This window comes from Lithobates pipiens, unplaced genomic scaffold, assembly GCF_037356315.1.
Source record: "Lithobates pipiens isolate NorthernLeopardFrog02 unplaced genomic scaffold, aLitPip1_a1.2 Scaffold_61, whole genome shotgun sequence".
Classification (NCBI taxonomy): Eukaryota; Metazoa; Chordata; class Amphibia; order Anura; family Ranidae; genus Lithobates; species Lithobates pipiens.
This window is the reverse complement of record NW_027507883.1, coordinates 762,723-789,596: the sequence shown is the minus strand read 5'-3', so window position 1 is coordinate 789,596 and position 26,874 is coordinate 762,723. Positions and strand designations below refer to the sequence as shown.

At 49.4% G+C, this 26,874-nt stretch overlaps 1 long non-coding RNA gene and 8 pseudogenes across 1 annotated transcript in view; 7 read left to right on the top strand and 2 right to left on the bottom strand.

Moving 5' to 3' along the window:
• LOC143958289 (uncharacterized) overlaps positions 1 to 26,874 on the bottom strand; it is a 198,424-nt gene that overhangs the window by 28,533 nt on the left and 143,017 nt on the right. The window lies entirely within an intron of this gene.
• LOC143958662 (5S ribosomal RNA) lies at positions 11,982 to 12,100 on the top strand (annotated as a pseudogene).
• On the top strand, positions 12,208 to 12,326 carry LOC143958384 (5S ribosomal RNA; annotated as a pseudogene).
• Positions 12,437 to 12,555, top strand: LOC143958395 (5S ribosomal RNA; annotated as a pseudogene).
• LOC143958316 (5S ribosomal RNA) lies at positions 12,801 to 12,919 on the bottom strand (annotated as a pseudogene).
• On the top strand, positions 13,632 to 13,750 carry LOC143958417 (5S ribosomal RNA; annotated as a pseudogene).
• Positions 13,859 to 13,977, top strand: LOC143958442 (5S ribosomal RNA; annotated as a pseudogene).
• On the top strand, positions 14,086 to 14,202 carry LOC143958548 (5S ribosomal RNA; annotated as a pseudogene).
• Positions 14,311 to 14,429, top strand: LOC143958437 (5S ribosomal RNA; annotated as a pseudogene).

Genomic DNA, 26,874 nt, shown 5'->3' with positions numbered 1-26,874 from the left:
TAAAGAGGTAAATGGCACAGCCAGAACAGCCAACAGTAAAAAGGACTGTGCACGGTCAGATCATAAACCCGATGAAGTGCTAAAGTGCATAATCCTTCATAAATGTGCAAACTGACAAAGTGGTGCAGGTGCTAATATATAACGTAAAACCCATATTAACTTGATGTAGAGCAATATCCGAATATTGCCATTAGAATTTGTTGAACCTGATAAGTGCAAAATGCTAACCGAAAGTCCAGATATACACCACAATAATTAGATGTTGCACTAATTAAAAATGTGAAGTATGGCAGGATAAAAAATATCAAAAATCAAATATATTGCCCTTTGGCATTCCAATGTAACTGGTGCAAATGTCCTTATAAATGATTTTCCAATGTGACTTGTGGATAGAATAGAATAGATCACATCTTATATCAAAAATAGTGAACACTCATGCTCCCCTTTTGGTTCCACACTCAAATAGCTACACCCCTGCAGGGGAAAAAGCGCATGTATTTAGATCTGTCTTTGATCCTGATGTCCAATGGAATAGCCTCCTTCACGACGTATTAAATAGTGGGAGATCCACATATGAACGAATAGGAAAAGCAAACACTCAGTGTAAATCCAAAAAGGGAATTTATTGTAATCAAATCTAAAATTGGGCACTTAGGACCTGCCAGGAGCAAATCAAAACAAAGTAGTCCATAGGTCTGGGACAGCGTGCGTTCCACAGACCGGGTATAAATAAACCGGAAGTGACATGATTGCGCATCAATCTCCACCTTGCTTGTTTCATCAGACGTCGTTTTATATGATTATGCCAAATCTTGACCCTACTATCTGAATGTCGCAGCTGAAATAAAGACTCAGACCAGGCAACATTTTTCCAATCTTCTATTGTGCAACTTTTGTGAGGCTGTGTGAATTGTAGCCTATATTTCCTGCTCTTAGCTGACAGGAGTGTGGTCTACTGCTGCTGTAGCACATCTGCTTCAAGGTTTAATGTGTTGTGAGTGGAGATGGCATTCTGCATACCTTGGTTGTAAAGAATGTTAATTTGCGTTACTGTTGCCTTTATCATCTCAAACCTGCCCATTCTTCTGACAAAACTACTTTCCATCCACACAACTGCCGCTCACTGGATATTCTCTTTCTGACCATTCCCTAACCAATAGCGATCCGCGCTATAGCCGAATGACGGCTACAGCGCGGACCTGCTTTGCCGGGACGATGTCTATTGACGTCGTCCCGTGCACGAGCAGCCTGCACGCCCCCTGAGGGGCGCACGCGGCGCGCTCTGATCAGCGAGTCAATAAGACTCGCCTGATCACGGATCGGAGCAAGGGGTCGATCCCGACCCCTTACCACGTGATCAGCTGTCAGCCAATGACAGCTGATCATGTGACACAAAGCCGGTAAATCGGCTATTTTTACTCCTCACGCTGACAGCACGAGGAAAAAAAAAAAGCCGATCACCGGCGGCCGTGAGAGGGACTTCAGTCACGGCCAGCTCATCAGTGCCCACCTGCCCCCTGCCTATGCCACCCATCAGTGCCCACAGTGCCACCCATCAGTGCCCACAATCTGCCTCAACAGTGCTGCACCTCAGTGCCACATATCCGTGCCACCCATCCGTGCCATCTTATCTGTGCCCACCACTGCCGCCTCATCAGCGCATTTCAATGAAGGAGAAAAATGGCCTGTTTGCAAAATTTTATAACTATTAAACAGGATTTTTTTTTGCATCTTTTTTTGTTTGTTTAGCAAAAAATAAACTCCCAGCTGTAATTAAATACCACCAAAAGAAAGCTCTATTTGTGGGGAAAAAAATGATAAAAATTTCATTTGGGTACAGTGTTATATGGCCGCGCAATTGTCATTCAAAGTGCATCAGCGCTGAAAACGGAAAATTGGTCTGGAGGGGGGTTTAAGTGCCCAGTAAGCAAGTGGTTAAAGATGGTTGTGCTTGAAGATCCCAGTTTTTGAAATACTCAGACCAGCTCATCTGGCACCAACAACCATGCCATGTTCAAAGTCACTTTCTTCCCCATTCCGCTGCTCTGTTTGAGCTTCAGAAAGTAATTTTCCCTACATCTAGATGCTTAAATGAAGTTGCTGCCATGTGATTGGCCGATTAGCAATTTGTGTTGCTAAGCAATTGAACAGGTGTACTTAATAAAGTGGCCAGTGAGTATGCAATTTTTTATATTACTTTCAGTGTTCCAAAGTATACATTAACCCCTTATAGTAGCGATTATCAGCTGTTTTTGTATTATAAAAAGGCTATTCTTTTAAATCTCTAACTGCTTGCTACCCAACCACTGTCAAATGACAGCGGTGCAGCTCTTGTTCTATACAGCATCATAGTACAGCGGCCCAGAACAGCCACTCTCGCACAGCCACGTTATGTTGCTAGGTCACGGCGCAACTCCGATCTGTGTAAAGAGCTGTGGCTCTTTAACCATGTGATTGGCTGCGTCCAATCACAGCCTTAATCTAAACCATGTAAACACGAACACAGAGTAAAAAAACCTTTCCAAAATTTTTGGGGTTTTTATTGTACATAATAAACCCGGTAGTGAAGACCACCAAAAGAAAGTTCTATTTGTGTGAAGAAAAGTTTGTTTGGGTACAGTGTAGCATGGCCGCGCAATTGTCAAAGTGCGACAGCACTGAAAGCTGAAAAAAAAAATTGGCTTTCTGTACTCACAGTAAAATGCTTTTCTCTGAAGTTCATTGACAACTTTAATTCTTGACCTTTGGGTTATCAAACCACTTCAGGAGAGGACTTAGAACATGTAACATGTGTAAAAACAGCAAGACTGCTCAGCACCGCCCAGGAGGCGGTCCCTGTGGCTACAACTCCCTCACCCCGCTTCCTGCGGTTCAGTACGTCAAAAAGCAGTACAAATAGGAGGGGGTCGGTGCTGTGTCTGTCTGAACTTCAGAGAAAAAGGTTTTTACGGTGAGTACAAAAATCCCATTTTCTCTTTCGTTGATTGACGGACACAGCTCCTTTAATTCTTGACCTTAGGGACGTCCCCAAGCAAAAAACGAGGGGTGGAAACAGCAAAACATAACTTCACCCACAACAAAGGGAACACCTCAACAGAGGAGTCACCATCTTAAACAGCTACCATCAAAACCAGTAGCAAGCTCTTCCTCTCTCGCTCTTCGGGAGATGTCATCTTTTTAAAATGGTTTCATTTGCCCGCTTACTGTACCCAATGCAAACCGTCCCTCTCTTAGTTAAACATTCGGATATTAGATTAATTCACTCAGCTTTAACGAAATTTTTATGGGCCGGGAAGAAACCGAGGATTGCTTTGAATAAACTATGCCTCCCGAAGATGGAGGGAGGAGCGAGCCTACCCAATATCCGATTTTACAATCTAGCATGTCTGCTTCGCCAGGGCCTAGATTGGCTTTCAGGAAATTCTAGGTACTCCAATAACTCATTAGAAGCTGCGGTGGTCTCGCCGTTTGCCCTGTCGGCTATCCTTCATTCAAATCCAAACAAATTACCCACTCATTTCCGATCTAATCTATTGATTAGAGATACAGTGATAGCGTGGCGGGAGTCGCGCAAATTGATAGGGCTACCGTCCGATATTTCCCGATATTTGCCAATCCAATGAAACCCCATGTTCCCTCCTTCCACAGTGCATAGTGTATTTACTTACTGGGCATCTAAAGGTCTCACTAAGGTGTATGATGTTTATTCGAATGTCTCTGGCAAGCCCAAGCCGTTCTCGCTGCTAGCCAGAGAATTATCCTTGCCGATAACTCATTCCTTCCACTACCACCAGCTCCTTAGTTACCTGGGTGACAGGCATAGACATAACAAATCAGTTCCAGAAATCCTTCATAGATACGATCATACACAATGGTGACTATTCTATCTCTACTATTTATACCTCCCTTATTGAATACCACTCTGCCAAATACCGCTTGCAACCTTTCCGGAAATGGGCGGACATTTTTGAGGATGTGGATCTTCCCGGAAAATTGCTAGAGGGTTATGTTAAGACTAGAAAGATTACAGTTTCCGAAACATGGAGAGAAACCCAATTCAAGATTCTTCATAGGGCGTATTACCCCTTCCGTATCAACCGAACTGACCCTAGCCAGGAATGTTGTCCATGGTGCTCAAAACTGCGTCCTACGCTTCTCCATCGTTTATGGGAATGCCCACACGTTGTGACCTTTTGGAACTTGGTGCTACAATTTGTTCATGCTGTGACAAATCGGGACCTGCCCAGGGACCGACTTCTATGTCTCTTCGGATATACCACATTGGCTGAACCCCACCTCTCAGATAGCTATACAGCTGTACCCCAATGGGCGCATTTATGTCTACTGGTTGCACGGAGAACTATCCTGACACAATGGATCAAACCCTCACCACCCTCAATACAGGCTGTGAAAAAAGCCCTGGAAGCTCTGTTCTACCTAGAACGATTAGATACTATTCTGCTAAATTTCAAATCAACCTCACGTTTCTTTTCAAGATGGCGCACATTTATGGAACATGTCTTTGCAAAAGAGGATATACACAGGATTATGCAGCCATTCAGATACACAGAATGGTATCTAAAGAGGGATATTACTAATTCTCTGGGACCGCTAAAAATACCCAGGGAAGCACTTGGGGAGGAGCCCCCCAGTCTTGATCTACAGCGTACTGACTCTTAGCTTAAGTTCTATGCTGACTCTGTATTGCTCTACCATGTATTTTTCTCTTTGCTAGGTTGTGTTATCGATCCCATAGACTCTGATGTACACATATAGGCTTTTTAGGCATATGGCTGTTGAGTACGAACCATGTATCGTTATTCAGTGTTTCTTGTATATTTACTGTTTCTGTTTCTTGACTGCTTGTCATTTACAGTAAAAAGCAATAAAAATTTTATTAAAAAAAAACCAGTAGAAAACTTATGCATCAAAAGATGCATAACAAACTAGTAACTTAAAGTGTAATTGCAACCTTACACAGCCGCCTGCAAAACCTTGGACAAAGCAAGCTTTTGAGATCCACTTACTTCAACTTTGTAGAATTTAGTGAAAGTGTGAACGGACGCCTTACACACCTGGGAGACAGACGCTTGATGATGTCGGAAAGCCCAGGAGGTCCCAATTGCTCTGGTGGAATGAGCCGTGACAGGAAAAGGGGGACCTGCCCCTTTAAGGCATAGGCCTGAACCCCAATCCGTTTGATCCACCGAGAAATGGTTGACGAGACCGCCAGAGCTTTTTTTTGGACCAGCCCCTGAGACAACCAGTCTGACTTCTGGAAGGGAGCTAAAGCAGACAGATACGCTCGTAGAGCCCAGACCACGTCCAGGCAAGGCAACCTCTTTTGGGTGTGTCAGCTTAGGACTTAAGGAAGGCAACGCAAGGTCCTCATTTAGATGGAATGCCGAAACCACCTTTGGAAGGAAAGAGGGCTGCGGACGACCAGGTAGGGAGACTTGCATGACAATGCCACCAATTCAGAAACCCTCCTGGCAGAGCTAATAGCTACTAGAAAAACTTCTGAGTGTTAACAAGGGAATCTCCCCAATGTTCTCAAATGCCGGTTTCTGATAGCACCAGATTCAGATCCCACAGAGGTAGCAGTGGTCAAACCGCAGGGACTATGTGTTGAACCCCTTGCACAAAGATACTCACCAATGAGTGAGTCACCAAGGGATGTTGGAAAAGGGCAGCCAAGGCAGATATCTGTCCCTCGATGTTGCTTAAGGCAAGTTTCTGATCCACTCCTTGCTGCAAGGATACTGGAAACTGAATAAGTGCGGACGTCACACCATCTCTTCACACGTGGAACCTTCCATGTACGATGGTAAATCTTCAGGGAAGACGACTTCTGTGGAAATGACTGAGTCTGACAGACCTCGGTCCTTTAGCACCTGGCTTTCAACAGCCATGCCGTTAAAACCAGCGATGGTAAAGCAGGATGAAGCATCGGACCTTGCGCTAGAAGGTCCTCTCACAGCGGTAGCCACCAAGGAACATACGCCACCAGTTGTACTAGGTCGGCGTACCAAGGACGCAGAGGCCAATCTGGGACAATCAGAATTGCTGGAATCCCCTCGGCCTCCACTCTGCGCAGCAGACGTGGTAGAAGCTTGAGTGCTTGACGCGTCCACCCAGGGGTCTCTTGTGCTGGACACAAACCTCTGCACCTTCTGATTGAGCCGAGAAGTCCACATCTGGTGTCCCCCCCCCCTTAGGCAATGGAGCCTGAATACCTCCAAATGCAACGACCATTCACCTGGGTCCAGCATCTGATGACTTAGGTAGTCCGCCTGCCAGTTTTCTACACCCGGGATATATATGGCCGGCACATGTCACTCTGCCCACTGGAGGATGTGAGCAACCTCACATGCTGCAGCTGAGCTCCTTGTTCCTCCTTGGTTGACGTACGCCACTGCGTGCGTTGTTTGACTGGATCCTGCCCTTGTAGCCTCATTGACCATATGGAGAGGCAAAGTCTGATTGCCCGAAGCTCTAGCACATTGATTGGCAGATGGAATTCTTCCCGCGACCAAAGGACCTGGGCCGACTGTACACCCAGCACTCGCCCCCCCCCCCCCCCCAACCGGTCAGGCTGGCATCCGTTGTGATCACTGTCCAATTGAGAGGAAGGAACAATCTGGCCAGAGATCTCAGCCACCAGAGAAGGGAATCCCTGACTAACTGGTTCACCCCAATTTGACAATCCAGGGATCATTTGTTCCATTTTGACAAAATCTCCTTCTGCAAGACTCGTGTGAAATTGAGCATACGGTCCCACCTCGAATGTGGCTACCTTGAGGTCCAGAAAGCGCATGCAGAAGCGCAGCAACGACCATATGCAGTTTATCAACTTCACTGCAGTTTGAACAGTCTGCAGCTTGTCTGAAGGGATAAAAACCGCTTGCTTCTGGAGGACTCCAACAGCAAGCCCAGGCACTCCAGGTGTTGAGTCAGCACCAACGCCAACATCTTTAGGTTCAGCACCCAACTAAACTCCCGGAGAGTCTGCATGGTGATCACTACACCCTCCCTTAAGTCTGAGGCGGAAGCTGCTCTCAGGAGGTTGTCTAGGTAACCCACGATTGTGACTCCACGTTGCCTTAACAGCAGCAGAATTGGGCCTAACACTTTGAAAGAACTTTGGGTGCTGACGCAAGGCCAAAAAAGGAGAGCCACAAACTGATAGTGCTCTTCCAAATGCAAATCGCAGAAATCTGATGCCTGAAGCATATGAGTACAGGTAAGTACGTATGCTGGATATCCAGGGATGCCAGGAAGTCCCCCTGATGGAGTGCTTATACCATCCTGAACCTTTGCAATTTCACAAAGCTGGAGGGCCTTGAGGTCCAGGATTGGACATACCCCTTTCTTTTTGAGGACTACAAACAGATTTGAGTAGAATTCCTGAAACCTTTCCAGAGTCGGTACAGGTACTATCACGCCGCGCAGTAGCAGGTCCTGTACGGCCCCCGAACAGGGCTTCCGGTGAGCTGGAAGTAGAGGTACATTGGAGGGCAAAATCTGTTTGGTGGACAAGAAAGAAACGCCATCTTGTATCCCGATGAAACCAGCTCACAAACCCACTGGTCGGACAGTAGAGAGGTCCATTGGGCTGCAAATTCCTGAAGGCGATTCCCCACCCGAGAGTTGGGCAGGAGCAAACCTTCATGCGGTAACATGTTTGTTCACAGACTTGTTTGGCTTGCAAAACCAGGAATACTTTGTCATTCAGCAGGCCCCTTGTCTGACTGGGAGCACTTACCTGCCGACCTGGGCGGGCGAAAAAGCAGTTCGAGCGGAAAGAGAGGGCCCTTGCCTATGGCATGGCTCCTTATCCTTCCTGGACTGTGGGAGCAACGTGCTCTTCCCACCGGTAACATTTTTAATAGGTCATCCAGCGAAGCTCCAAAAAGCCTCTCACCTTGGAAGGGCAAATCCGCCAGAGCTTTTTTAGATGCCTGGTCCACAGACCAGCATTTCAGCTAAAACAGGCGCCATAGCACCACTGTCGATACCGATTCTCTAGAGAGCAGGGGGACCGTATCCAGGGCCACATCACAGACATACTTAAAGCGGGGTTACACCCTACAGTGGAACTTCTGCTCATTGGAACCCCCTGGACAAAGGTACTCATTAAGGAGTGCTATGACAGGGGTTGTTGGGAAAAAAAAAAAAAAAAAGACAGCCAATGCTGAAATTTGTCCTTTGATGGTGCTTAATGCCAATCTCTGGTCAACTCCTTGCTGGAGAAATACAGTGCCTTGCGAAAGTATTCGGTCCCCTTGAATTTTTCAACCTTTTGGCACATTTCAGGCTTCAATCATAAAGATATAACATTTAAATTTTTTGCGAAGAATCACCAACAAGTGGGACACAATTGTGAAGTGGAACGAAACCTATTGGATATTTTAAACTTTAACTAATAAAAAACTGAAAAGTGGGGCGTGCAAAATTATTCGGCCCCCTTGCGTTAACACTTTGTAGAGCCACCTTTTGCTGCGATTACAGCTGTAAGTCGCTTGGGGTATGTCTATCAGTTTTGCACATCGAGAGACTGAAATTCTTGCCCATTCTTCCTTGCAAAACAGCTCAAGTTCAGTGAGGTTGGATGGAGAGCGTTTGTGAACAGCAGTTTTCAGCTCTTTCCACAGATTCTTGATTGGATTCAGGTCTGGACTTTGACTTGGCCATTCTAACACCTGGATACATTTGTGAACCATTCCTTTGTAGATTTTGCTGTATGTTTGGGATCATTGTCTTGTTGAAAGATAAATCTCCGTCCCAGTTTCAGGTCTTTTGCACACTCCAACAGGTTTTCATCCAGAATGGGTGTGGACCACCGCAGGCACAGTAGCGTGAACACCTACGGATGCCACGCCCATTCTCCTGGGTCCAGCATCTGGCGACTTAGTCCACCTGCCAGTTCCACTCCCGGGATGTAAATGGCCGATAAATGTCGCTCTGCCCACCGAAGTATGGGAGCGACCTTCCGTGCAGCGGCCGAGCTTCTTGTTCCTCCTGGGTGATTGACGTATGCCACAGCCGTGGTGTTGTCTAACTGGATCCTGATCAGATGCCCTTGCAGTCTTATCGACCATGTGGAGAGGTATAGCTTGATCGCTCTCCGTTCGAGCAGATTGCCCAGCAACTTGGATTCCTCCACCAACCAGAGACAATGGGTCAACTGAACTCCCATTACTCCACCCCAGCCTGATAGGCTGGCGTCCGTTGTGATCAGTGTCCATTTCAGAGGTAGGAGCAACTTCGATGGAAGTGCCAGGGACCTCAGCCACCAGAGCAGGGAATCCTTGACTAATTGGCTCAACTGAATCTGCCGATCCAGGGACAACGGAAATATGTCCCATTTTGACAAAATCTCCTTCTGCAGGACTCTGGTGTGAAACTGGGCATACGGTACTGCCTCAAAAAGGAGGCCACCATGAGCCCCAGGACTTGCATGCAGAAACATAGCGACGACTACCTGCGGTTCATTAGCAGTTTTACTAACATGAGTCTGCAGCTTGTCTGAAGGGAGAAACACTCGCTTCCGTGGAGTCCAGCAGTAAACATAGGTACTCCAAACGCTGAGTTGGTACAATCACAGACTTTTTTTACTTTCAACAGCCACCAAAATTCCTGCAGGGTCTGCATGGTGATCGCCACATCCTAACTCTGAAGCGGAAGATGCTCTCAGGAGGAGATCGTCTAGGTATCCCACGATCGCGATCCCACGGCAACACCAAAACAGGAGACAATTCCTTGGCAAAGACTCGGGGGCTGATGCCAAACCAAAGGGGAGCACCACAAACTGGTAGTGGGCTTCCTTGACTGCAAGTCGCAGAAACTTCTGATGCCGGAGGCATATGGGTATGTGCAGGTAATTCCTTCTTGGGGACTTCAAACAGGTTTGAGTAGAACCCCTGGAAACATTCCAATTACGGAACAGGTACTATCACCCCACGACTCAGCAGGTCCCTTGCGGCCAAGAGAGGAACTATCTTGTAGCAGGAGGAAATCAGATCGAAGACCCATTGGTCAGACAGCCAAGAGGTCCACCGGGCTGCAAACTCCCAAAGGCGAACCCCCACCGTGTCACGGGTGGTGGCAAACCTTCATGCGGTAGCACTTTTGCTCACAGGCTTTCGGTTTCAGGGACTCTTGGGTCCTTCAGAAGTCGTCCTGTCGTGCTGGGGACACTTGGACGAAGCCCCAGGCAGACGAAAAAGCAGTTTGTGAGTGGATAAAGAGGGCCCTTGTCTACAGCATGGCTACTTAGCCTTCCTGGCCTGTGGGAGTAGACTACTCTTACCACCTGTGGTATTTTTAATAATGTCATCCAAAGAGCTGATCGCCAAGGAAGGGAAGATCCGTCAGGGCTTTTTTGGATGCCTGGTCTGTAGACCAGCATCTTAACCAAATCAGGGACCTCAGCACCACTGCTGACACTGAAGCCCTGGATAACAGAGGCAGGGTATCCAGGGCTGCGTCACAAACGTACTTAAGGCCTTGCACTAGTTGTCTTCTAGTTCCACGCAGACAGGAGAAGCCTGTTCTCCCAATTCGCAGTGCAACAGTTTTGCCCAGTTAGTGTCTGAGACAAGTGCAGATGGCAGTTCTGGTTGCATGGTTGACCCCACAACCGTAAAGAAACAAGCCATTGCCTCTGCCTTCCTGTCTGTGGGGTCCTTAAATGCAGGAGTCCCCTCTCCCGGGATCGTGGTGAATTTGTTTAACCTGGATACTGGGGGGTCCACGACCGGAGGTAACGCACTGCAATGTATTTGGGGATCGAAAAGGTCTGTTGTGGTCGACCCCATTCCTTGTAAATGAACTTGTCAAAATAAGTCAGATACGGGAACACCTTAGGTTAACAGGCTGGCTTACGGGACCCAAAAGGGACCGCTACATCAGCAGAGGGATCTGCTGGCTCCTGAATCTTCAGGGTATCACGCACAGCTGTGATAAGTGCTTCAACAAGCTCTTTGTCGCGCATGGACCCGGACTCAGTGTCATCTGAAAACGACAGAACAGGGGTCACCAGCCTCAGCAGGGCCCGAGTCTTTGTCAGAGCTCTCCCCGGAGGAAGGTGGGGGGCAGGAAACCGACAAAGCATCCATCTGCAGGCGAACCGGTTGCAATTGCCTGGATTTTGGGGGAAGAAACACCAGTTTCTGAAGCAATGCTGACCCTACCCCTGTCTGCCACCCAATGGGGACTTAGGACAGTGATGGTCCCACCCTCCTAACTGCTGCTGGCTGAGAGGCTCTTTCCCGCAGGACTCACCACCCTGACTGGCTCTGCGCTGTCCAGCTAGTAGTGCCCGTGTCCCTTGTCAGCCCCCAGGTGCATAGGAGATCACACTGCGCTGTCTAGAGCTGCTGCCTATGGCGCTGAACTGATCCACAACGTGTTCTGGCGCCAAGAAAAATGGCCACCGAGCATACAAAGTATAAAGCACACAAAACAGGGAAAATGGCCGCCAAGCTCCAGGAAAGCATGCTGCTCCTTGCCCTCACCCAAGATAGCCGAACACTGTATACAGTGGACAGTGGAAGAGAAATGGTGGCGAACAGCGCTGCAGCGATCGACAGGCACAGCCACCAGACACCCCCCCAGGGAGAGAATCACATCAGGGCACAGCCAGCACAGACCCCCCCCCCCCAGAAAGCCTCTGCATCTGACACACGGCTCAGCAGACTCACGTAGCATCCCCACGGGGGGGGGGAGATGGGGACAGGGAGAGAAGAGGTAGTGAGGGACCCCCAAATAGACCTCCCAGGGAATTCCCAGCTGCTGAGCCCCACCGAGGCAGGCAGAGCTGTACTTACCAGTCCTGCAGAGCTGGGAGACATTCCATCACAAACCCACTCGCCGATCAGTACAGGGTGGCTGTTGGCCCGGCCCACTGACGCAGATATCAGTACCCCGGGTTAACATCTTGGCATTTTTCAAGAGGATTGCGAGTGCCCAATGCGATTGAATACGGCCACATCTCCCTGAAAGCAACCAATCTCATCTGATCTCGGAGGCTTAGCAGGGTCGGGCCTGGTTAGAGCCTGGATGGGAGACCCCCTGGGAATACCAGGTGCCGTAGGCTTTTTTTTATATTTTGTTGGCGTCTGCGACTTGTTTTATTTTTCTACTTGTTTGCCAAGCTGACCATCTTGGTGTTTGTCAAGAGGGCTGAGAGTGGCCACCAAAATCGCCTACGGCCACATCACCCGGAATGTGCCTGATCTCGTCTGATCTTGGATGCTAAGCAGGGTCGGGCCTGGTTAGTACCTTGATGGGAGACTACTTGGGAATAATAGGTGCCGTAGGCTTTTTTTTTTAATATGTTGTTGGCGTCGATGACCTGTTTTATTTTTCTGCTTGTTTGCCGAGGTGACCATCTTGGCATTTGTCAAGAGGGTTGAGAGTGACTGGCAAGATCGCCTACAGCCACGACACCCTGAATGTGCCCGATCTCGTCTGATATCGGATGCTAAGCAGGGTTGGAACTGGTTAGTACATGGATGGGAGACCACCTGGGAATACCAGGTGCTGTAGGCTTTTTTTTAATATGTTGTTGGTGTCTACGACCTGTTTTAATTTTCTGCTTGTTTGCCGAGGTGACCATCTTGGTTTTTGTCAAGAGGGTTGAGCGTGAGCAGCGATGTGGTGATGTGGCAATCTTGCTGACCACTCTCAACCCTCTTGACAAACGCTAAGATGGTCACCTCGGCAAACAAGCAGAAAAATAAAACAGGTCGTCGACGCCAACAACATATAATATATATATACAAAATATACAAAAAAGCTTACGGCACATGGTATTCCCAGGCGGTCTCCCATCCAGGTACTAAGCAGGCCCAACGCTGCTTAGCATTTGAGATCAGACGAGATCAGGCGCATTCAGGGTGATGTGGCCGTAGGCAAACATTGTGGCCACTCTAAATCCTCTTCACAAACGCCCAGATGGTCACCTCGGTAAACAAGCAAAAAAATAAAACAGGTCGTTGACGCCAACAACATATTAAAAAAATAAGCCTACGGCACCTGGTGTTCACAAGCGGTCTCCCATCAGGCCCGACCCTGCTTAGCATCTGAGATCAGATGAGATCAAGCATATTTCGGGTGTTGGGGCCGTAGGCGATATTGCTGGCCACTCTCAACCCTCTTGACAAATGCCTAGATGGTCACCTTGGCAAGCTTGAGAGGGAATGGGATGTTTATCCCAGAGCTTGTGGAAACCGATGACCTTTTCCTTAAATAGTTTGTGTGTCTGCATGTTAGAGTGAATGATGTGGAGAGATGTTGGTTTGTGCTTACCGAGAAAGGGCCAATGTCACCTTAAGTCAGTCGGTTGAAACATGTGAATCAAAAAACAATTAACAGATGCATCATAGTAACTTTTAGAACCATAACTATAACCAAAAAAGAAAAAAGAAAAGAAAAGAAAAAACAGCCGTCCAGAATTCAGCTGGGCGGTATTATCTCGTAGATGAGCTTGATCTCTGGGCACATGTATATAGAAGCCTGTCAGGTGGACGAGCCTGGTTCCGCAAGAAAGCCATAGGTAAGCAGTCCCCAGATAACAGTGACCATCTTGGCATTTGTCAAGAGGGTTTAGAGTGGCCAGAAAGTTTGCCTACGCCCACATCACCCTGAATGCGCCCGATCTCATCTGATCTCGGATGCTAAGCAGGGTCAGGCCTGGTTAGTACCTGGATGGGAGACCGCCTGGGAATACCAGGTGCAGTAGGCATTTTTTTAGTATGTTGTTGGCGTTGACGACCTGTTCTGTTTGTCTGCTTGTTTGCAGAGGTGACCATCTTGGCGTTTGTCAAGAGGGTCTAGAGTGGCCAGCAAGATTGCCTTTGGCCACATCACCCTGAATGCACCCGATCTCGTCTGATCTTGGATGCTAAGCAGGGTCGGGCCTGGTTAGTACCTGGATGGCACACCGCCTGGGAACCCCAGGTGCCGTAGGCTTTTTTTTTATATGTTTTTGGCGTCGACGACCTGTTTTATTTTTCTGCTTGTTTGCTGAGGTGACCATCTTGCCGTTTTTCAAGAGGGTTGAGAGTGTCTAGCAAGATTGCCTATGGCCTTATCACCCTGAATGCACCTGATCTCGTCTGATCTCAGATGCTAAGCAGTCGGGCTTGGTTAGTACCTGGATGGGAGACCGCCTGGGAATACCAGGTGCCGTAGGCTTTTTTTTAATATGTTATTGGCGTCGATGACCTGTTTTATTTTTCTGCTTGTTTGCCGAGGTGACCATATTGGCATTTGTCAAGAGGGTTGAGAGTGGCCAGCAAGATCGCCTACGGCCCCATCACCCGGAATATGCCTGATCTCGTCTGATCTCGGATGCTAAGCAGGGTTGGGCATGCTTAGTACCTGGATAGGAGACCGCCTGGGAATACCAGGTGCCGTAGGCTTTTTTATAATATGTTGACTTCGACGACCCTTCTTCTTCTTCTTCTTCAGATGTTGCCTTGTCGAGTCCTCCGCTCACTATAGCTCTGACCGGGCACGCGGCGACTTATATAGGGACATCACCAGATGATGTCCCCGCCCATTATGGTGTCACAGTCCCAGAGGATGCTGGGACTGTGACATCATAATAGGCGGGGACATCATCCGGTGATGTCCCTATATAAGTCGCCGCGTGCCCGGTCAGAGCCATTGTGAGCGGAGGACTCGACGAGGCAACATCTGAAGAAGAAGAAGAAGAGAAGAACAGAACAGAAGGCGGCGGCGGCAGCAGCGGTGACAGCGGCGACAGAAGACCGGGCCACCGCCTGTAAAAGAGCTATAAGAAGGCGCGGTGGCCCAGCAGAAGAACTGAAGATGGGGGACAAGACCCCCGAAGTCGGAAGAAGAGGGCGGCGGCGAGGAAGAAAGCCGGACTCCTCCGCTAGTAAAAGAGCTACAAGAAGATAGCGGAGGAGTGCGGCGAGAAGACCCCCGAAGACGGAAGACCCCCGGAGCTGTGCAATAAATTATTTTATCTTGTGTGTTGTGTTTTTTTTTTGTACTTTATTTTACAGGTGAATGGGTAAGGGTACATTGTACCCCATACTCATTCACATAGGGTGGGGGGCCGGTATCCGGGGGCCCCCTTATTAAAGGGGGCTCCCGGATTCCGATAAGCCCACGCCCGCAGACCCCGACAACCAACGGCCAGGGTTGTCGGGAAGAAGCCCTTGTCCTCATCAACATGGGGACAAGGTGCTTCAAGGTGGGGGGGGCCGCGCGGCCCCCACTTCCCCAAGGCACCCCCCATGTTGAGGGCACGCGGCCTGGTACGGCTCAGGAGGGGGGGGGCGCTCGCTCGCCCCTCCTTTCCTGGCTGGCTGGGTAGCGTGCTCGGACAAGGGTCTGTTGTGGACTTGGGGGGGACCCCCACGAGGATTTTTTTCAGCGTTGGGGTTCCCCTTTAAGTCCATACCAGGTGCCTACCTGGAGACCCGCTCGAAATGAGCGGACTTTTCTCCGGGCGGGAAAAGTCCATTAATTTCAAAAGTACGGCGGACTGGCACACACGCGGCCGGATTGTCCGCCGAAATGCGAGTCCAGCGGGAAGATTGGAGTGCAAAACTACTTTCTAAGTCCGCCGTACTTTCGGGTCAAAAAAGTATGCCAGAAGCCTACACACGGGGGGGATTGTCCGGCGGACTTGAGTTTGCCGGACTTTTCCACCCGCTTGTTTGATCGTGTGTACGCGGCGTAAGAGTAACTAAAGATGAATTTGGATCCATGTGTGGCCACTGTGGTTGAACAGAAGTCAGGATATTCCCAATCAGTCAGGGCTGTAGGCTGGAGAGATGATCTGTATATTTTGACAGCAAGGTAGCCTTCCTGCTGTCAGAATTCAATAATACAGTGGAGAGGATTCCAGCACCCACATTGAGTGTGTGGATGGAGGAATCCAGTCAGGTGTTGTTTTTTAAATTTAACCCACTAGCTGAATAAAAAAAACTGACATGTGCATGGCCAGCGTTAGAGATTCAGGGGTTAAGTGACCTGGAGATATTGAAGCACAGTGGTTTGGGCAGCACAGTGGTGTAGTGGTTAGCACTCTCATCTAGCAGTAAGAAGGGTTGCTGGTTTAAATCCCAACCATGACACTACCTGCCTGGAGTTTGCATGTTCTCCCTGTGCCTATCTATATTCAACCTTATAATTAAGCCAGGTTTAACCATGAAGTAAGCATTTTAGGTTAACAGTAAAAAAAAATGTATATCGTGCCATGGTTTCGATTGTGTATTTTTAACCCAAACCTCAGATTTCATTATCTCTGGATAAGTAAGCATAATGCCATTGTAAATTTTCTCTTTTTCATGACTGTTTGATAAGCGATGAAATCTTCAAGCAAGATGGGAAGCTATGATCTCACAAAGCAAGATGGGAAGCCAGGCACACTCCAAGCAAGACGGAATCCCTTTTCTGCTTCTGCAGCATTAGCAGATGGTGGGTACCTACATAAAAATCATGGATGATGATAAAATAAATTTTCTAACATGCTATAGAAGCAGTGTCAGAGTTATGAGCTTTAATCATAACTCATTGTTTGGGTTTAGCCACTGAATTTTGTGGACCCAAAAATATTTCTAGACTGAGTTAGGAATGAAAAAGTATATAGCTCCAATCAACAGCAGTGTTCAGGCGCAATGAACATAGATTTTTTGCTGCCCATTTCTTGCAGCTAGGCTTTAAACAGGACCCCCCTCCCAAGCCCACTGTAGCCATGAAATCTTCAAGCAAGATGGGAAGCCATGAAATCTTCAAGCAAGATGGGAAGCCATGAAAACTTCAAGCAAGATGGGAAGCCATTAAATCTTCAAGCAAGATGGCAAGCCATGATCTCATCAAGCAAGATGGCAAGCCATGATCTCTTCAAGCAAGATGGCAAGCCATGATCTCTTCAAGCAAGATGGCAAGCCATGATCTCTTCAAGCAAGATGGCAAGCCATGATCTCTTCAAGCAAGATGGAATCCCTTTTCTGCTCCTGCAGCATTAGCAGATGGTGGGTACCTACATAAAACTCATTAACCACTTCAGCCCCGAACCAATTGTCAGCCTAAGGACCAGAGGTCTTTTTACAATTTCGCACTGCACTGCTTTAAATGGTAATTATGTGGTCATGCAATGTTGTACCCAAACGAAATTTACGTCCTTTTCTTCCCACAAATAGAGCTTTCTTTTGATGGTATTTGATTGCCTCTGCAATTTTTATTTTTTGCGATATAAATGGAAAAAGACCGAAAAGTTAGAGAAAAAAATATATTTTCTACTTTTTGTTATAAGAAAAATCGAATAAACTCAATTTTAGTCATACATTTAGAGCAAAATTTATTCAGCCACATGTCTTTAGTAAAAAAAATGTCAATAAGCGTATATGTATTGGTTTGCGCAAAAGTTATAGCGTCTAAAAACTAGAGTACATTTTCTGGAATTTACACAGCTTTTAATTTATGACTGCCTATCTCATTTCTTGAGGTGCTAAAATGGCAGGGCAGTACAAACCCCCCCCAAATGATCCCATTTTGGAAAGTAGACACCCCAAGGAAATTGCTGAGGGGCATGTTGAGCCCATTGAATATTTTTTTTTTTCCCAAGTGATTGAATATTGACACAAAAAAAAATGTTTACAAAAAGTTGTCCCTAAATGATATATTGCTCACACATGCCATAGTCATATGTGGAATTGCACCCCAAAATATATTCTGCTGCTTCTCCTGAGTACGGGGATACCACATATGTGGGACTTTTTGGGAGTCTAGCCGCGTATGGCACCGGTTCCAAAAAAATGCATTGTTAGCGGGATCAGCCCAGATACCTGCTAGCACTTGCGTTTTGCCCCTCCGCCCAGCCCACCCAAGTGCAGTATCGATCAATCACTGTCACTTACAAAACACTAAACACATAACTGCAGCGTTCGCAGAGTCTGGCCTGATCCCTGCGATTGCTAACAGTTTTTTTGGTAGCGTTTTATATTTAAATCCGGAAGGCAGTGCTTGGTTTTCGGGGCCTGTGTGTCTCTCCCCCTGTGTGTGTGTCCCCCTGTGTGCGTGTGTGTGTGTGTGTGTCCCTGTGTGTGTGTGTGTCTCCCACTGTGTGTGTGTCTCCCACTGTGTGTGTCTTCCCCTGTGTGTCCCCCTGTGTGTGTGTGTGTGTCCCCCTGTGTGTGTGTGTCCCCCTGTGTGTGTGTCCCCCTGTGTGTGTGTGTGTGTGTCCCCATGTGTGTGTGTGTGTCCCCATGTGTGTGTGTGAGTGTCCCCCTTTGTGAGTGTCCCCTTTTGTGAGTGTCCCCCTGTGTGAATGTCCCCCTGTGTGTGTCTAGTGTCCCCCTGTGTGTGTCTAGTGTCCCTGTAAGTGTGTGTGTGTGTCCCCCTGTGTGTGTGCCCCCTGTGTGTGTCCCCCTGTATGAGTGAGTGTGCGTGTCCCCCTGTGTGTGTGTGCGCGTGTGTGTGAGTGTGTATCCCCCTATGTGTGTGTGTGTGTGTATCCCCCTGTGTGTGTGAGTGTATCCCCCTGTGTGTGTGTGAGAGTGTATCCCCCTGTGTGTGTGTGTGCGTGTGTGTCCCCCTGTGTGTGTGTGTGTGTCCCCTGTGTGTGTGTGTGTCCCCGTGTGTGTGCGAGTGTGTCCCCCTGTGTGTGTCCCCCCTGTGTGTGTGTGTCCCCCTGTGTGAGTGTCCCCCTGTGTGAGTGTTTTCTCCTTGTGTGAGTGTCCCCCTGTGTTTGTGTCCCCATGTGTGTGTGTGTGTGTCCCTGTGTTTGTGTGTGTCCCTGTGTTTGTGTGTGTGTGTCCCTGTGTTTGTGTGTGTGTGTGTGTGTGTGAGAGTGTCCCCCTATGTGAGTGTCCCCCTGTGTGTGTCTCCCCGTGTGTGAGTGTCCCTGTGTGTGAGTGTACCCCTGTGTGGTGTGAGTGTGTGTCCCCCTGTGTGTGTGTCCCCCTGTGTGAGTGAGTGTGTGTGTCTCCCTGTGTGTGCGTGTGTGTGTGTGTCCCCTGTGTGTGTGTGTCCCCCTGTGTGTGTGTGTCCCCCTGTGTGTGTGTGTCCCCCTGTGTTTGTGTCCCCATGTGTATGTGTGTGTGTGTGTCCCTGTGTTTGTGTGTGTGTGAGTGTCCCCCTGTGTCAGTGTCCCCGTGTGAATGTCCCCCTGTGTGTGTCTAGTGTCCCCCTGTGTGTGTCTAGTGTCCCTGTAAGTGTGTGTGTGTGCCCTCCTGTGTGTGTGCCCCCCTGTGTGTGTCCCCCTGTGTGAGTGAGTGTGCGAGTCCCCCTTTGTGTTGCGCGTGTGTGTGAGTGTGTATCCCCGTGTGTGTGTGTGTGTGTGAGTGTATCCCCCTGTGTGTGTGAGAGTGTATCCCCCTGTGTGTGTGTGTGAGAGTATATCCCCCTGTGTGTGTGTGTGTGGTGTGAGTGTGTCCCCCTGTGTGTGTGTGTGTGTGAGAGTGTCCCCCTGTGTGTGCCTCCCCTTGTGTGTGTCTCCGCTTGTGTGTGTGTGTGTGTCTCCCCCTGTGTGCGTGTGAGAGAGTCTTCCCCCTGTGTGTGTGTGTGTGTGAGAGAGTGTCCCCCTGTGTGAGTGTCTCTGTGTGAGTGTGTCCCCCTGTGTGGTGTGTGTGTGTGTCCCTGTGTGTGTGTCCCCGTGTGAGTGTGTGTGTCCCCCCGTGTGATTGTGTGTCCCCCCGTGTGATTGTGTGTCCCCCTGTGTGAGTGTGTGTGCCCCCCGTGTGAGTGTGCGTGTCCCCCTGTGTGTGGTGTGTGTGTCTCCCCTGTGTGTGTGTGTGTGTCTCCCCCTGTGTGTGTGTGTTTCTTCCCCTGTGTGTGTGTGTCTCCCCCTGTGTGTGTGTGTGTGTTTCTTCCCCTGTGTCTCTCCCCCTGTGTGTGTCTTTCCCCCTGTGTGCGAGTGTGTCCCCCTGTGTGTGTGTCCCCCTGTGTGTGTTTGTGTTTGTCTTCCCTTGTGTGCGTCAGTGTGTCCCCGTGTGTGTGTGAGTGGTTCCCCCTGTGTGTGTGTGTCCCCCTGTGTGTGTGTGTGCGAGTGTGTCTCCTTGTGTGTGTGTGTGTGTCCCTGTGTGTGCGTGTGCGTTCTTCCTCCAGTTTCCCCCTGTGTGCTCCCCCGTGTCTCCCTGTGCTGGTGTGGCGCCCAAGGGGGCCCCATGAGCTTCTATTGCCTGGGGGCCCTATTAGTTGTCAGTCCGCCCCTGGTCACCGAGGACCCTTTTGGCATTCAAAGGTCAGGAGTGTGCCTTTTTTAGTCACCAAGGACCATTTTGGGCATTTAATCACTTCAGCACCGGACCATTTGGCTGGCCAAAGACCAGAGCACTTTTTGCGATTCGGGACTGCGTCGCTTTAACCACTTGCCGACCATTGCACTCTGATGTACGTCCCTACTTTGGGGGGTGGCCGTAGTCTGGGACCAATAGCCCAGAGTCTCGGTCCAGAATGCAGGGAACAGGGGCAGACTGAGCCATGGTTGGCTCCGGCTCCAGCTCCAGCTTTAGCTCTGCCTCGCTTCCACCCGACTTTACTCTTGGTCACTGATTGCTATAGCCGCCTGGCGGCTAGCAACCATTAACGTCACTGCCCACTGTGCCCACACTGCCCAACATTCAAAGCATAGGAGGATTCCACTTCCTCCTCCTCCGCGCTAGTGCTCGTGGGGCCTGGCCTACGACTTCTGGTCTGGATTGTCCCGCTGGAGGGAGAGAAAGGGATGACGCCGCCATCCTGAGCAGAATTCGCAGCGGGTCCCTTAGCCTACACTCCTCCAATCTTAGTCCTCTCCCAGCTTGCTGTGCTGGAGCAGGAAGAAAGTGGAAATGACAACGCGGCGGCCGCACTACATCAATACCCACTTGGGCGGGCGGCTCTCCTCTTCTCCTCTGGCTGCCTTGCACACCAGCAACACGGATGAGCTGCTGCTGTAGTACCTGAACACATGAAGTCTATCTCTTCCTGGTCAGGTAGGTCAATCAGAGTGTGTGTGTCAGGTAGGTCAGTGTATGTCAGTGTGTGTCGTGTAGGTCAGTGTATGTATGTCAGGTAGGTCAGTGTAGGTCAGAGTGTGTCGCGTACGTCAGTGTGGGTCAGGTAGGTCAGTGTATGTATGTCGGGTAGGTCAGTGTGGGTCACGTAGGTTAGTGTATGTATGTCGGGTAGGTCAGTGTGGGTCACGTAGGTCATCTTTTTTTCCCACAAATAGAGCTTTATTTTGAAGGCATTTGATTGCCTCTGCAATTTGTATTTTTTTGCGATATAAACGGAAAAATCTAAAATATTGAAAGAAAATTATATTTTCTGCTTTTTGTTATAAGAAAAATCCAATAAACTCAATTTTATTCATACTTTTAGGTCAAGATTTATTCAGCCACATGTCTTTGGTAATGTAATAAGCCTATATTTATTGGTTTGCGCAAATGTTATAGCGTCTGAAAACAATGGTACATTTTCTGGAATTTACGCATCTTTTAGTTTATGACTGCCTATCTCATTTCTTGAGGTGCTAATATGGCATAGTTGACTTCTTTTTTTCCCTTGTTTCCCAAGGTGACCATCTTGGTGTTTGTCAAGAGGGTTGAGGGTGCCAAAAGTGAGTGCCTATGGCAAGATCACCCTGAAAGCATCTGATACTAAGCAGGGGCGGGCCTGGTTAGTACCTAGATGGGAGACCGCCTGGGAATACCCTCTTGAGAAATGCCAAGATTTTGTGGTACCTTGGGGAACCACAAAAAACGGCGGTCTCCCATCCAGGTACTAAGCAGGCCCATCTCTGCTTAGCCTTCAAGACCAGATGAGATCGGGTGCTTTCAGAGTGGAGTGGCCATAGGCAATCTCTTCTGGCACCCAAAACCCTCTTGAGAAATGCCAAGAAGGTCATCTTGGGAAACCAGAAATAAAAAACAGGTCAACTCCAAAAAAAAAAAAACTACAGCACCTGGTATTCCCAGACGGTCTCCCATGCAGGTACTAACCAGGCCCGACTCTGCTTAGCTTCCAAGATCACGTACTTGCGTAGCCCCTGGAACGCCTACGGAGCACCGCTGGTTCTGAGGACAGAGCACTGGAAGAGGCCATGGAGGAAGAAGAAGAGGAGGGGGTGGAGGAGAGAGGTGTGTCACAACCAACAGTAGCATTTTGGAGGCGTGGTGGTGGAACAACCTCCAACACTACTGCACCTTGTCCTGCATCCTTCCCAGCAGCCAGAAGAGTGACCCAATGGGCCATGAAAGACAGGTAACGTCCCTGTCCATGCCTGCTGGAGCATGAGTCAGTGGTAATATGCACCTTACCGCTGACCGCCCTGTCCAGCGAGGCAAGGACATTGCCTTCCACATGCCGGTAGAGAGCCGGAATCGCCTTCTGTGAGAAAAAGTGGCGTTTGGGGACCTGCCACTGAGGAACCGCACATTGTACAAACTCACGGAAGGGGGCCGAGTCTACCAACTGAAAAGGCAGCAGTTGAAGTGCTAGCAATTTAGCCAAGCTAGCATTCAACCGCTGGGCATGTGGATGGCTGGGAGTAAACTTCTTCCGCCGGTCCAGCAGCTGGGGCAGGGACATTTGCCTGCTATAATCGGATGTGGATGTACCACTAGCAGAGTTCCCGGAAGCACTTGGCTGTGACACACCTAATTCTACACCTTCATTCCTCTCAGAGCAGGTTTCAGAGAGGACTGAAGGTCTAGTGGGGTTGGAGATGCCAGCTGATGAGGAGCAAGGAGAGGTCCGCTTTGTTCTTTGGTGTGGGTCTTTGAGGTACGCTTGCCAATGAGCTGCATGGCAGGTCAACATATGTCTGGTCAAGCATGTGGTGCCCAAGTGGCTGATGTTTTGGCCACGTGAGATACGCTTGAGACATATGTTGCAAATAGCAGCGGTGCAATCTGATGCACTCGTCTCAAAAAAGGCCCACACCAAAGAACTTTTAGAATAACGCGCAGAGGAAGCGCTCTGCACAGGCGGAGCTCTGCGGTGTGATTCAGTTGGTGTGCTGCCCCTAAGCTGACCCCCGGAGGGCATCCTGCCTCGTTGGACATGTGCCTCCTCCTCCTCCTTCTCCTCCTCCCTCCTTCCAGGCACCCACGTGGAGTCAGTGCCCTCATCATCCCCTTCCTCTTCATCGCTGTAGCAAACCTGGCAGTATGCTGCAGCTTGTGGAACATGACTGCCAGATTGCTGTCCTTCTTGAGCATCCCCTCTCTCTGCGCTCACGCTACTGCCTTCCTCTAGCTGAGTGTCATCATCAGAGCCCACCAAACACTGGGCATCCTCCTGGAGCATGTACCCAACACTGTGCTCAAAGAGTTCAGGAGACTCCTCAGGAGGACGTGGTGGGTCTAGGGAAGGAGTCACTGATGATGACATTGAGAGGAGGGAAGATGATGTGTTGGCAGCTGCTTTGCTACTACCCTGAGACTGGGTGAGAGAGGATGAGGAGGATGAAGAGGGCTTGGTCATCCACTCTACCAAGTCGTTGGCATGTTGCGGTTCAACATGTCCAGCTGCAGAAAAGAAGGACAAGCATGTCCCATGGCCACGTGCTGATGACAATGCACCGCGTCCACGACCAGCACTGTTGTCTCTAGACACAGAGCCTGCTTGCCCTCTTTTATCGGCTCGCGCCTGTCTGCCTCTCCTTGCTGGCCTTCCAGACATGGTAATGGCCTGAAGGGAGTTGGGTAAAACAGTAGTTGGGTAGTTTATATTGTGCTGGAGGCACACAACACCCACTAACTCCTGCAGATGCCTTTTTTATAGAACAGCAGAGATAAAGGGGTATATACAGATGTATACTGTGCTGTGCTGGAAGCACACACAACTTCCAATAACTCCTGCAGATGACAATTGGGCCCAAATAGAGAACAGCTATGTAGGTGGATTATAGCGGCATGTACTGGGTACAGAGCACGCAGACAGCACGCACTATCTCCTAACACTACTGACTGCAAGCTCTATTATTAAAGATGGACCACTAGCTATATAGGTGAGGTGAATATCACGGTGTATACTGCGGTCAGGGCACGCAGACAATAACCAGAAAACAGCAGAGTTAAAGGGGTATATACAGATGTATACTGTGCTGTGCTGGAAGCACACACAACTTCCAATAACTCCTGCAGATGACAATTGGGCCCAAATAGAGAACAGCTATGTAGGTGGATTATAGCGGTATGTACTGGGTACAGAGCACGCAGACAGCACGCACTATCTCCTAACACTACTGACTGCAAGCTCTATTATTAAAGATAGATCACTAGCTATATAGGTGAGGTGAATATAGTGGTGTATACTGCGGTCAGGGCACAGACAATAATCACTACACAAGAGCAAGATAGGAAATCAGCCAAAAACGATTGGTGTGTAACTGTGTTGAAGGTACACAGAACACCCACTGCTTCAGATGCCAACACACTACACGAGGCCGCCTCAAATGCGGCCTTATATAGTGTGGGGCGTGCACTACACAGCCTGAGCTATGATTGGCCACAGGCAGGACGCCCGTGGCCAATCATGGCTCTCCTCGCTGCTGCCGCTGCGATTGGCCAAGCATGCGGGGTCACAGTGCATGCTTGGCCAATCATGAGCCAGCAATGCACTGCGCCATCGCAGTGCATTGTGGGCCACACGAATTTTGCAGCGAACGGCCCAAACGTTCGGAATTCGCCGAACGCCCGAACGACCAATGTTCGAGTCGAACGTACGTTCGACTCGAACACGAAGCTCATCCCTACCAGGCAGTCTCCCATCCAGGTACTAACCAGGCCTGACCCTGCTTAGCCTCCGAGATTAGACGAGATTGGTCCCTTTCAGGGTGATGTGGCCATAGGAAATTTCTTTGGACGCCCTCAACCATCTTGACAAACGCCAAGATAGTCACCTTGGGAAACCAGGGAAAAAAAACAAGTAAATGCAAAAAAAAGAAGCCCAGGGGCCTGGTATTCCCAGGCGGTCTGCCATCCAGGTATTAACCAGGCTCAGCCCCTGCTTAGCCTCCGAGGTGAGACAAAATGGGGCTCTTTCAAGGTGATGTGGCCGTAGCCAACCCTTAACCCCCTTGACAAACACCAAGATTCACCTTGGGAAACAAGGGAAAAAACAAGTCAACGCCCCAAAAAAAAAAAAAAGGAAACCTACAAAACCATGTATTCCCAGGTGGTCTTCCATCCAGGTAGATCAGATGAGATTGGGCACTTTCATGGTGATATGGCCGTAGGCAATCTCTTGGGCATCCTCAACCCTCTTTGACAAACGCCAAGATGGTCACCTATCATCCAGATACTAACGAGGCCTAACCCTCCTTTGCCTCCAAGATCAGGATCTTTCAGGGTGATGTAGGCTCAGGCTGTGTAGTGCACGCCCCACACTATATAAGGCCGCATTTGAGGCGGCCTCGTGTAGTGTGTTGGCATCTGAAGCAGTGGGTGTTCTGTGTACCTTCAACACAGTTACACACCAATCGTTTTTGGCTGATTTCCTATCTTGCTCTTGTGTAGTGGTTATTGTCTGTGCCCTGACCGCAGTATACACCACTATGCGGGTGATGCAATGGGCTTTGGGGCGATTCGATGTTCTGGGAGATGCAATTGGGCGATGGGATTCGATGTGTTGGGGCAAAGCGATTCGATGTGCTCATGCGATTCGATGTGCTCATGCGATTCGATGTGATGCGATGTGCTGCGATGTGCTGGGGCGATGCCATGTGATGTGCTGGGGTGCGATTCGATGTTCTGGGGATATGTGATTCGGTTGGGCGATGGGATTTTAGGTGTTGGGGTGAAGCGATTTCATGTGCTGATGCAATTCGATGTGTTGGGGGTGATGGAATGTGCTTTGGGCGATGCGATGTGCTGGGGGTGATTCGATGTGCTGGGGAGATGTGATTCGATGTACTGGGAGCAATGTGATGCGATGTGCTGGGGCGATGCGATGTGCTGGGGCGATGCGATTCGATGTGATGTGCTGGGGGCGATGCGATCCGATGTGTTGGGGTGATGCAATGTACTTTGGGAGATGTGGTGCGCTGGGGGTGATTCGATGTGCTGGGGAGATGCGATTCGATGTGCTGGGGGAGATGCAATTCGATGTGCTGGGGGAGATGCGATTCGATGTGATATGCTGGGGGCAATTCGATGTTCTGGGGAGATGTGATGCGATTGGGCGATGGGATTTGAGGTGTTGGGGTGAAGCGATTCGATGTGCTGATGCGATTCGATGTGTTGGGGGTGATGCAATGTGCTTTGGGCGATGCAATGTGCTTTGGGCGATGCGTTGTGCTAGGGGTGATTCAATGTGCTGGGGGAGTTGCGATTCGATGTGCTGGGGGAGATGCGATTCTATGTGCTGGGGGAGATGCGATTCTATGTGCTGGGGGCAATGTGATGTGATGTGCTGGGGTGATGCGATGTGCTGGGGCGATGGGATTCGATGTGATGTGCTGTGGGCGATGCGATTTGATGTGTTGCGGGTGATGCAATGTGCTTTGGGGAGATTCGATGTTCTGGGGAGATGCTCATGTTCTTTGGGCGATGGGATTCGATGTGTTGGGGCGAATCGATTCGATGTGCTGATGCGATTCGATGTTTTGGGGGTGATGCAATGTGCTTGGGGCGATGCGATGTGTTGAGGCGATGCGATTCGATGTGCTGGGGGCAATGTGGTGTGCTGGGGGTGATTCGATGTGCTGGGGTGATGCAATGTGCTGGGGGTTATGCGATTCGATGTGCTGGGGGTTATGCGATTTGATGTTCTGGGGAGATGCGATTCGATGTTCTGGGGAGATGCGATTCGATGTTCTGGGGAGATGCGATTCAATGTGCTGGGGCGATGCGATGTGCTTGGGTGATGCGTTTCGATGCGATGTGGTGGGGCAAAGCG